A 12,699-nucleotide genomic window follows, 5' to 3' on the forward strand; every position below is an offset into this window, starting at 1 on the left:
TTCAGGTAGCTAGAAAGAGAGGCCCCAAAGTGATGCAAGAAAAGACACATAAAGAGTGGAAGAGATACCAGGATCCTGGCGCTCACATTTAGGAAGAAATTCTAGATGACAGTGAGTTTAGCACATAAATATTGACAAACTAGATGAGGAAATAGACGTTCAACTCTTTTCCTGACCATTGATATGAACAGAAGCAAAAAATAATAATAATCTATGTTTCCTGAGCAGCCATGTTTATTTGGTATTTTTCAGGCATAGGCAGTAGAACGCCGTCCTTTCATCCAGACTTTCAGAATACCACTGTGAATAAGAATTTAAAATGTTAAGGGATATGTGGCTTTTATTTGATCTAAGACTTTGGTTTTGCAAAGTGAAAATGTTAGGGTTCCTTTCACACATCAAAATACCACATGAGACAAATCTGAGCATCAAAGGATACGAGAAAAGAAGGTGAACATAATTCCATATTTAAGGGATCAGTGGAAGATGCTCACTTCACAGGATTCAACGTGTTGGTCTCCCAACTCACCTGGAGGATTACCTACAAGCTTAGCTGCTTCTGATGAATTTTCTGAGCAAAGAAATCAACCCTCTAGCCTATTTCAGAAACCCATGGATAAGGGGTTTGTTAGTGCTCCGATATATTTCTGGTGTGTTGTAAATAACCCAGGGTTCTACACGCTGTGTGCGGGGTGTTTTGCAAGAACACAGAAGATTCGTTTCTGCCTTAAAGGGCTAGGATACAGATGATTTGTCGAAAAGGTTTGCTTCCTTGAGACAGGGTTAGTATAAATGGTATGAATAGGAATAAGGAGATTGTAGGGCTTTACCCAAGGCAGGCAGCCTATTGTCTGAGGGAGAAGCTATTCCATTCACAGCACTAGGTATAATGACAGAAAAAGGAGCACAACATGAAATTACAGTAATAAGGAAAGGAAAATAACCATAATTCCTGAAAAACCCAGTTCACTGAAACGTGAGGCTTGATAAGCCTTTTTGCAGAAATTCTGGATGATTCTACTAGACTTCCTCGCTTAAATTGAATTAATGATATGAATACTTGAAGGAATGCTTTGGCAATTTTTGTTAAAGCTTTTGAAGAGGATCAAAGCCACCAGCATGTGGACATGGGCAGATTCTGATTAAAAAGAATGTCTAATCAGTTTTTTACCCAGCTTCTTGGCTACAAGGACCTCAGTCGTTTTGCAAGAAACTTTGTTGAGCTGTTTTGGAAACAGACGGACTTGCCAAGTACAATTAACAACTGCAGAGGGTTGTAAAACACAGACATTCCTCTCTGCAGGTTCCAAACTCCAAGCATAAAGAAAAGATATTTTAAAAAATAAAAGGAAAAGACAACGTCTTTGCCTTCACTTGCAAAGGCACTTTTGCGTACTAGAACTTTTGCCCAGCAACTAGACCATCTAGATTGCCTGGCCAGCACTATCATTTCACAGCAAGATGACTCTGGCAGGGTGTTTAATCCCTCCAAGCCACACCTTCCATTTCTACAAAATGAGGGAATAACTGGAATAAATGACCTCTAAATTGGCTCTCTTCCGTTCTAACACTGAGCCTTTCTGACACAGTAATGGATTGAAAGCTTCGCGTTGAGTGGGCAAAGACAACAGAAAGCACCACTTGGGAAGGTCATTGAAGACACTGGCATATTTGGAGGCTTTGCCTGTGTCCCTCTGGATGGGAGAACCATGTGCCAAGCCTCAGCATTGCAATGCTGAGCTTCCACCTGCAGATCTAAGCTTGTCACACACTTGGAGCCCCAACCAACGTTAATGGAACCTGTGTGCACACGTCAATGCTGGGCGCGGTGGCTATCCTTCAGAAACTCCCAGTGTGGAACCAAAAGCAAAACTATGGCTGTAATTTAAAGCTTGGCTTTTGAGCAGACTGAATTTGACTTTAGAAGGAATAAAACATCCCAATTTTATTACCTCCCTGAGAACACTTGCATTGCACCTTATGGGGGAAAATAGAATTAGAAACCTTGCTTTTAGTGAATTAACTCTTTCAAAATGATGGTCTCAAAGAACAAAAGAAATCTCCCATGGTCTCCCAGTGTTTCTATTTGCATTGTATGGCTTCTCTCATCACACTATAATGATCTGGGATGCAATGCAACAGAAGAGAATGCAGAACCATTTAAATGATCATTTTTGTTTGTTTTCACTAAGTATCATTTACAGAATTAATAGCACTCTGGCACAGAGCTTTGCAAATCTCAGTCAAGAAACCATTTCAATTGGCTTTGCAGTTTTTGATAAAAATTAATTTGATGATCAACCAGATACCATCAGCTCACAAGATGCTCAGTATATAGAATGTGATCTGAGAAGCTAAGGCAAAACATTAATAGCATTTCAGACCTCTCTGGGGTGGAATATAATTTTTAAATAGATAGTGGGGAAAAGAGAATACACATCATGTAGAATAAAGTTCTGGCAAAAGAGGTGTCTGGTTTATCTGAACATCCAAAATAGGCCATTTTCAATCTACCACTTTTTAAATATCCTGAATTTCTTCCTCTGATTGCAGCAACAGTGGCAGCTAACATGTATTAAGTGCTTCTCTGTTTGGGGTACTGTTTTAAGTATTTCATGTATTCACTCAAGAAATAGTTTATTGAGCACTGACTACTTGCCTGGCACAGTATGAAGTACTAGGCAGAGGTGGTGAAATGCTACTCCTCCTACCCCCTTGTGGACCATACAACCTAGAAGGGAGGCAGAAATGGAATAAATACTCTCATCCACATATGATTACAAACTTTAAACAGTGTGATTCAAACAAAAATTAAGATGCTCTGGGAGAGTATAGCTGGAAGAAAGAGAAGGGAAACCCTCCCTGAGAAAATGTCATTTGAGCTGAAACCTGAAAGATTTCCATTTGGCAGCTAGTGGGAGGAGGAGCATTGCAGATAAGAGCAGGGACAAAGGCTTTGGTGGGTAAATACTATCCGATCCCCATTTGACAAAGGGGTAAACTGATGCTTACATTAACCAACTTTGTCTAAGGCAATGCAGCTAGTAAGTAACAAGCTACGAGTCAAATACAAGTGTCATACCAGAGCACCAATAATGGAGACCACGGAAAAAAGGGAAAAATTGATTCTCAATTATCACACTGGTGAGTTCCTCACGTCATGCTTCAGATCAAATGCCTCCCCTCTGAGGGTATCCGAAAAAAACTCCCCATGTCATGTACAGCATCTTACAATGCCTAGAAAATCATGATTGTCATGATTATCATTTGGCTCCCTCAGAAGCTCCAGGGGTTGGAACACTGCCAAAGACAGGAGCTATGAGGTTCACTGAACCAGCAGAATCGTACCATAAATCCTGATGCCATTTTGAGAACAGTAAAAAGCAAACAACCCATAACATTATAGAGCAAGAAGATGAACAAATATCACCTTCCCCCTGAATATCAGAATAAAGTGCATTCAATAAATAAAAGGCTGACCATCAAATGCAAAGGACGCAGAGAACTACCGATGAAAAACAGGCGAATAAGATTAATCCCTCTCTCCTGACTGGATCAACTAGTTTACACAGCAGTCATCGGTGGAGCTGTTAGAGGCATCTAACCAGGTTCCACTCCTGATCAGTGTCCATTTCTATTTTTTCCTAACTAGCACCTAAAATGTTAGTAAGTAAACACAAGAGTCTCTCCAAAGTCACACAGCCAAGTTTAGAGCAGAGAATGGAACATGGGCATGCTGATAAGGCTGGATCTGTGCCAGGTTTAAAGGTAAAATCTTGACTCTCATACAGATATAAAACAAAGGCACATGAAAGATTTTATTCAACTCATTACTCAAGGAGGGAACTAATAAGATGGGAAAACTGGTTCAAATGAGAAGCCAAAGATGAGACACATCTGTAGATCAGGAATTTTAAAATGAATGTGCCAGTGGAGGCAAAACTGGCCTCTTCCACGGCAGGTAGAGGAGGGGGTCAGGTGAACTTCTACTGAATAGGACAGACTTGCATGTCTATATACAGGAATTATTTGGCATTGCTCTCCGTTATCTGCAACCTATAGAGTGGCAACATAGCGCAGAGACAATGGAAGTCTACAATTAGATGACCCTGAAGGTGTGCTCTAGAAAGTGCGTGGCTTTCTGTTGAAGCACAAATTTTCCCCACACAGATCAAACAACCATCATGGCAGAACTGATCATTTCATTTGGATCCCTGCATAATGTAAGGATAAAGAAACCTTTAAAGTAAGAAGCTTAATTCCCCCTGTTGAAAATGAGGGAAGAGATTCCCCTCTCCTCTTTTTTCTTAGAGAATTGACTTTAGAAAACTTAGAATTGTAGGTACTTTCTGCTCTCTTTGAAATCTATGTGAATCTTTCTGAAAGCAAGACAGGCCTTTTGTCACCCTTACGACCCAGAAATGTCTTTTTCAAGGACCTGGGAGCCTTCTTTTTGAAATGCAAACATCAAGGGAGACAGCACTCCTATTTCTGCGGGAGGTTAGGAGCCTAACTTTGGTGGGTGCCTTGCTCCCAGTTGCAAAACTACCACTTATGGTAAAGATGTGAGAAGTTCACACAAGGTGTTCACACTGCAGTAACTCTCTCTCACTTCCATGCTTTGGGCTAAGAGATAACTGTAGCTTTGGATTGGGTGTGGTCATCCCTGAGGCTGTCCAGCTGTCCCTCTTGATCCAGACTCAGCTTGCAGCTCTCCCTCTCTAAGTCCTTCTGTCTCCCTACAGGTCTATCCAGGAAACATGGTACAAGGCCCTTCTATGTAGGGAAATACCCGACATGTGTCTCTGCTATCACCTCTTTCCCTCTGTCTTTACTTGAACTCCCAAGACCCAGAGAACCTTAGGAGATGGGGAAAGGCCTTGCTGCTTTCAAACTTTCTGTCTGTGCCTCTCTACTCTTCTATTCTAGGGTTTCTCAACCTTGGCACCATTAACATTCTGGACCAGATAATTCTTTGAAGTGGAAAGCTTGTCCTGGAGATTGAGGGAGCCTGTCCAGCATCCTACACACACCCACTAGATATCCCCTAGTTGTGGCAACCAGAAATGTAAAATGGTTCCGGAGGGGAGAAAAATAGCCCCAGCTTAGGAACTACTGCCCTAAAAGCTTAGATTTTTGTGAAACTAAAACCAGGAAGAAAGTCCCTGAGTATTTCCTTCCTGCTTGCCTCATTTCTCCCCTGAGATGCTGAACTCAGGACAGCCTCCCTGTGTGAACAGGGCAAGGCAAAGAGAAAGGCAATTTGGGGGGAGGAGAACATAGATTAATATTTTGTAATAGTATCCCTTCATCCGACCACTCATCTCAGTGCTACTCAAAGTTATCTGGTGGCTTATTAAAAACGCAGAATCTCAGTCCCCACCCCATACTTTCTGAAATAGAATCTTGGCGGTGGGACTCAACAATCTATATTTTGACAAGATCTCTGGGTGATTCTTATGCCATGTAAAAATAAATGAAGACCATCCAAATGTGAACAAGCAGAGGCTATTCATTCAGAGCTTGCTATGGCAAGGGAATCGGCCACCATCACCTACATTTGACAGAGACTCAAAGGCAGGCAGGGGAATGGGAAAGGGGAAGGCTCAGATGTGCCCTGATTGGAGGTTATTGACAGGGGGTGGGAAGCTGGAGGAGAGTAACTAGAAGTGGGGTGTCCTATGTGATTGGTTTGGGAACATATTTCATTCCTCTGGTTGGCCCTGAGTTGGAAGTGAGAGCAAAAATTAGTGAAGCTCATGTAACCGCGGGCCCTCCAGGATGAGTTCAACTGACCCCATCTCTTATCAACAGAGTCATTAAGAATTGCCTTTCAGAAAACCTGCACAGTCACATAGCCAGAGCATGTGCAAAAGAAGAAATCTTGACCTGAAATGACCAAGGAACCAAAGATCCTCCTTCCCACAGAACCCAAGAACCAGGACCCGACAGGAAATTGAGAGTGGGACTCTTATCAGAAGTCAGGGGTCCCTCATTCAGGAAGGTCCAGTATTAAAATTCTTTCCCTACCTCATCAAAAATATTTAGAACCCTATTATAAATGTTTAGAATCCTGTTATAAATGTTAAAACCTTACCATAAAGACTTGAAGCCCACCAATCAAACCTTGTCCCACCAGCATTTCCACAGGCCAGCCTATTCTCCCTAACCTCTTAAATTTTGCACCAAATCCTGAATCGAGGAGACAGATCTGAGAGCACACGACCCCTGTTCTCTGCAGATTGATCTTGCAGAATAAAGCTGATCTCTTTCCCCAAAGGCTGATGCCATAATTAATTGACTTGTTCATGCGCATCAGGGAAGTGAACCCCAATTTTGTGCAGTAACACAGGCAGTTATCGACCCAGTCCTAGCTATTCTGGGCTGTGGTCCGGCTTCCCCGGTTGGTTGCTGGAGAGGTTGAGGGTCAGGTTCTATTGTCACATACGGTCTGGCCATTATCAGTTTGTATATTTTGTCTCTCAGCCACTAAAGCTTGAACATCATTGCTCTTTCCAAAATATCTGGCTGAGCCAGATGCTGCAGATTCGAAGAAGGTGCCCTTAAGGAGCTGACAGCTTAGCAGAGGAGAATGGCATGACAGCGACCTGCCATGCAAACTGTACTGAGGCAGAGAGGCATTAGGGACTTCAAAACAAGGTGCCCTGAGAACAGAGAGGAGGGGTAATTCCCTCTGACAGGGAGACCTTGGAAAGCTCCCAGGTGGTGCAGCATCTGTATTGAACATTGAAGTGATGCGGGCTCAGTGAGTCAAGGAGTCGAAAGAAAGATTTCTTGGACTCTCAAGGTCTGGCAGTAGTGCTCTTTTATTCAGAGAATAGCATGGAGTAGCATGGGGACAGGACCTATGGGCAGTAGGAGCTGCAGGCATGGGGACAGGACCCATGGGCAATAGGAGCTGCAGGCATGGGGACAGGACCCATGGGCAGTAGGACTGCAGGCATGGGGACAGGACCCATGGGCAGTGAAGAGCTGCAATGTGTTGAGGGTTAGAGCTAAATTTATAAGGCATAGGTATGTGAGTTATTTCTTTACAAGACAAAGGAAAGATCATGGAAAAATCATTAAAATGGTATCAGTGCAGGTGGGGTCTGGTTATTGGGTGGTCCTATAACTTTAGATAAGAAATCAGATCGGATTAAGTCAAGACATCCTATGCTTCCTGGAGGATGATATAGATTAGTATGTAGGGCAGGTCACCTTGGGCTTCTCTCCCTGGGGCAGGCTTGATCCTCATCAGAAGGATCAGTAGGATTTCAAAAATAAAAAAGAAGGACTAAGATAAACCTCTACTTCTGAAAAAACAAATGATTTTTAATCAATGGAGACCAGTCTGCAGGGCTCAAAAATAAAATCTCATCTCTTTGGGTTGGAGGGAAGGGATTGGTCATTCAATTCCCCTAGCAGCCCACCGCTTGGTCTTCACTGTATCTGTCTCTTTGTACCAGAAAAGACATAAAGACCAGAGCCAGTTAGAGACTGACATGTGTTCAGAGTCAATCAGCCCTGGCCTGCTGACAGAGAGTATCTCTGCCCGCTGCCAGCCCTTAAAGACCGAAGATGCTCAAACAGCAGCACACGTGTAGTAGGAGGAAACCTGGGAGAGAGCCAAATCCTAGAAGGAGGAAGAAGGTGGGACTGTCATAGGAATAACTGGTGCAGACAGTGGAGAAGGGACATAGAGGAGGGGTCAGAAGGAAGAACGGAGCCAACCCAGGGACAAAAAGGAGATGCAAAATGTAGAAGGTTGAATGAGGAAGGAAAGGGCCAGAGAAGGAGGAGCCTTCCCCTTAACAGAGAGCCCATTGTGAGCCCAAGAGGGAGAAGGGAGCAAAGTATCCATGGGGAAAATAAAAGGGCATGAGACTATTTTATACCACTGGGATTACAGAAAAAGTGGGAGAGTGGTAAGTGATCATGTCTCTGGTGCTATCCTCTCCTGTGTAGAAAGTCCTGACGCTTAGAGCCTGTTAACTGCCCATCCCCACCCATAGCACAGAAGTGGGAGCCCATTGGTCAGCACTGCCCGGTGAGTCCCAGAGCAGGGAAGGAGGGGAAGGAGCAGCAGAAGCAATCAGCCTAGGGTCTGCTTCTTCCCAAGACTTCCTTCCCAGGGAATAAGGGGAAGACAGCAGCCTGGCTCTGCCCATCTGCCCTCACAGCCAAAAGTGCCTCCACCTTTTCCCGCCTTTCATTCCTAGGTGTCCAACTTTTATCTTTACAATAAGAGGAAAGCAAGGGGCTGGGGGGATACAACTAATCTTTCAAGCTCTCTTGTCCTCCAAGAATATGTTGAAAGACAGATGCTTTTAGATTTTATAGATATTCCCTCAAATCCACAACAACATTTTCCCCTAATTCCCTTCTCAGCAGAAAACATTGTTTCCAATTAATTTTCCCAGTGAATGTCCTAAAGCAAAGAGCGATTGTACATTGTCAAGAAGGCACAGTTGTCACTGAGAAGACCAGACCTCAGCGACAGAGTAAATTAAGTGCAGTTAGTCCTTCTATGAGGGAAAACCAAGGAAGGAAATTAATATTTAATGGCAGCTGTGACGTGCCAAGTACAGGGATAAGCACCTTTGTATAAGTTCATACTTAATTTGAATAATCAACTCTGGGAATTCAGCACTATGATCCATGATTGACAGCTAAACCACTGAGGCTAACTGAGTAGTTAACATACCAAGCCACCTCATCAGAAAGTAATGAAACTGAGGCCTGAACTCTGCCATTCTGAATCTCAATCTTCTGCTCCCTTTGCCTTTATGAGAACATATCTCTGCCCACCTAGGTGCTCAGCCTTCACAATGTCTCCCTCAACTCCCATAGATCCTTGCTCTTTGGGACAAATTTGTTGCCAATCATTTAAAACTGAGTGTATTTTCCCAAACATGTTCTAGAGAACACTGGTACTATGAACTATGGGTTCCATAGGCAAATAAATTTGGAAAGCACAGGACTAGACAAATTTAAATATATGTTTAAAGACTTACTGCAGGATTTCTCAGAGCCTTGATTATGATTATGCCCAGTGTGAAATAAAAAGTGGATATGGCAATAGGATGGAGGGAGGTTTGGGCAAGACGCATTATGATTCTCTGAAAGGGGATATTGTAAGACAATATATTGCAGTAGTTAAGCTCACAGTTTCTGGGGCCAGGCTGACTAGGTTCCAATCCCAGATCTGTCACTACGGTCTTAGGCAAGTTACTTAGGCCTCCCTATGCCTTGTAAAATGGAGATAACAATAGAACTTGCCACTTTCATAGGCATGTCGTAAAGGTTACCAGAAATGATACATACAAATTACCTTTAGAATAGAGCCTGTGTGACAGCCCTGAAAATGTGCTCTCAGAGCTCCTACTGCAGGGAGCAAAGTTGGCTGACAGTCCCAGCTGCCAGCCCTCTGGATCCACCACTGCATTTGTACTAAGGCCACATTTTTCTCTCTGGCAGTGCACAGGGTGGGTACCAGTGCAAGCCCATTCCTGTGGAACATGGGACTTGTCTAACAGGTGACTTCACCTCTAGAGTTCCCATGCTGGCGGAAACTGTCTTAGCACGGCACTGCAATCTGAGATGCCTCCTTCCTAATCCTCCTTCTCCTCCCCCTCCTTTTCTGCCTGTGCCTGCTTCTTCCCCTTTATCCTTCAGGTGTTTCTCCAGTAAACCCCTTGTGTGTCTCCTCCCAATTTGTCCTCTGCTTCCTGGAAAACCTGAACTGACTTGAGCTGGTACCATCAGGAATAGCCCACAGAGTTAGTTAGCCCGTGGAGTCCCTTTCTCAGGAAGCATCTTAAGGGACACATTCCATGCAACACACTTTGGGAAATTAGTGAATATCTCTGTATGTTAAGCTTGCCTGTAGGTGGAGACATTTTAGCATTTGTTATTGGGGAGGGGAGATAGAGTAGAAGGATCTTCAAGTTAATCCAAAATCAAATTGCATTCCACCTACCTACCTCCTCTAGCACATATGACGGGCTCTATCTGGCAGAGTAAATAGACTCTGCTGGGATTTGGAGACATGAAATACTCTGTGAAACTCTAAGCTCTCTTCCTGCCATAGCCCACTGTCGATTTGAATTAGCTCCGTAAGAACCAGTTTGCCCTGGTGAGGCTGGGAATAAAATGGGGGGAGGGGGGAGGCAAGGATTGTATAACAGCGGTTCTCAGTCACGCAGTCATTCATCAGCTCATTCACTCACTTCACAAACAAGCACTGAGCTCTCACTATGCACTAGTTTTGTTCCTAGAAGCTGAGGATAAAGTGATGCAAGAGCCAGGTGTGGAAACAACTTCAACAAATATGATAAAGGCTGTAAGAGAGTCTGAAGTGCTAAGTGTTAAGCACAGAGGAGAAAGAACTTGACTTTGCCTAACACTGAGAAGGAGTCTTTCAGGATGACATGGAGATAGAGTGCATTCCAGAAAGGAAGAGCACTGTGTGAAAAAGATTAGAAGTGCAGGGGCCAGCTTGGTGGAGTAGCGGTTAAGTTTGTGTGCTCTCCTCTTCATTGGCCACGGGTTCGGATCCCAGTGCGTACCTACACACAGCTCAAGTCATGCTTAGCATCTAGGTTAGAGATCATGATGGGAGGAGACTGTAAAGACAGGCAGAGGTCAGATGCCAATGGGCTTCCTGCAGCACGCTAGGGATTGCACACTCACTTAGGGGTCCCAGTGAACCAGCTAGACGTAGTGAAACAATTGACAAGGGTTCTGAAGATAATGTTGGTGAGGATGTACATATACTGCCGTGTGGAGAATTTGTTGGAAAAACAATGTAAAATACTGTTGGCAGTATCTACTAAGTTTGTACATACGCATGCTCCATAACACGACAGTAATGCATGTATCTAGCTATCAAAATAAAAAGTAAATATTTTTCATACAGGGGCTGCCCGGTGGCTGAGTGGTTAGGTTCACGCATTCTGCTTTGGTGGCCTGGGGTTCACCAGTTAGGATCCCAGGTGCAGACCTACACACCACTCATCAGGCCATGCTGTGGCGGCATCTCACATGGAAGAACTGGAATGATGTACAATGAGGATATGCAGCTATGTGCTGGGGCTTTGGGGAGAAAAAAAAGGGGGGAGGATTGGCAACAGATGTTAGCCAGGGCCAATCTTCCTCACCAAAAAAATAAAGTATACCTTAAAAAAAAATTTTATACCAAAATAAAAGATGATGCACTTCCCTGTGTAGAGGAGACAAAGAGTCATGCAGTCCTGCTTGGAATTGAGCCCCAAACACTCACTATAGGAGCACTAGAAACCTCCCTTGAGTGGGTTGGTCCCAAACTGGTAGTTTTAAGGCCCTACCAGTTCACGATGTGGGTGTAACAGAGCAAGAATGGAGCACATGAGAATTTGCATGGGAATACACGTGCATTACTGTTTTGTCCCGAGAAGAAAATAAGCCCATTCCATTGAAAATCATCCATATAGAATTGATTCAAAGCACTCAATAGTAATCGAAATGCCCATGTTTTCTATCATGACAATAAAATAAATACTAAGAAAATATGACTTCAGGGAGAGTTGAGATTTCAGAGAGGCCCCTGAATTTTTGTCTCTAAGAAGTAGCAGGATAAACCATAGCTAACTAAAAGAAGAGAAAAGTTCTAAATTTGAAAAAAAAAAGTTCCAGGGTCCTTGTATCATGTGACTGTTCTTTGTGCCCTCGTTTTACTCTGTGCTCAGATTTTTTTCAATCTCCATTTTTAAAACCCATGCATATTTTATGAACTGAGCCTAAATGTCCCATCGTCACAAATTCCTAAGACTCTTCCTGCTCAGGAACTGATCATTAGCAAATTCATTTTGTATTCTAGTGGTTGTCAAAGGCAGTTCTGAAGGTGTTACACTGAGTTTTGACATTAATTGATGAACACTTAAACTCATCATAACTCTACTGGGATTTGGAACAGCAGAAATTAGAAAGATGAATTTCAGGAGATGAATCCATTGAAAAGAAATGTGACTTCAGAGTCATTACTGTTGAATGCTCAAAGTTCCGTGACATCCACACAGAATGCAAGAAGGGCTCCAGGCTGCAGTCAAGCACAGGGCTCTGGTGGGAAAAAGGGTTATTCTGCATGTGTCAAGCAAAGCTGGACCCAGTCAGCAGTCCAGCTTCACAGTTCTGTGTCCTGGGCACCCACGAGAACTAGGTTTGTCTTATTCTGTCAACTAGCTAAAGATGAGCGTCTCCACAGGGTGGGGAGGAAGTTATTTAGGTGGAAATCACAAAGAGTTCTTATTTCTATTACTACGAAAGGATTTGTAGAAATGGAAAATGTCAGTCTTAGACTAGCAGACAGGAATCAGCCGTGGAATCCCATCAGCTTTGACAAGCACGTATTAAATAAAGTCATGGAGCTAAGAAGGAAATAGAGTAATTTTCCTTGGCAACGGTGGGTACTTGCCTCATTATGCTATTTGAATAGATCCTTGGGAGTTCAGTAAGTTTCTTGACATTGCAGAGCTTTCTGAACACAAGAAAAGATGATGACATGATGATTAGGTGAAAATAAATAAATATTCAAAATCCATAACTGCTATCTCATTGTGGGTCCAAACTTCTCTGGGGTCACATCCTTGGAATCCAAATTCAGTTGACACAAATGACTGTCCTTCTATTGGCTTTACTCTTCAAAACTCCACAAGGGAG

Source organism: Equus quagga, chromosome 5 (assembly GCF_021613505.1).
Source record: "Equus quagga isolate Etosha38 chromosome 5, UCLA_HA_Equagga_1.0, whole genome shotgun sequence".
Taxonomy (NCBI): domain Eukaryota; kingdom Metazoa; phylum Chordata; class Mammalia; order Perissodactyla; family Equidae; genus Equus; species Equus quagga.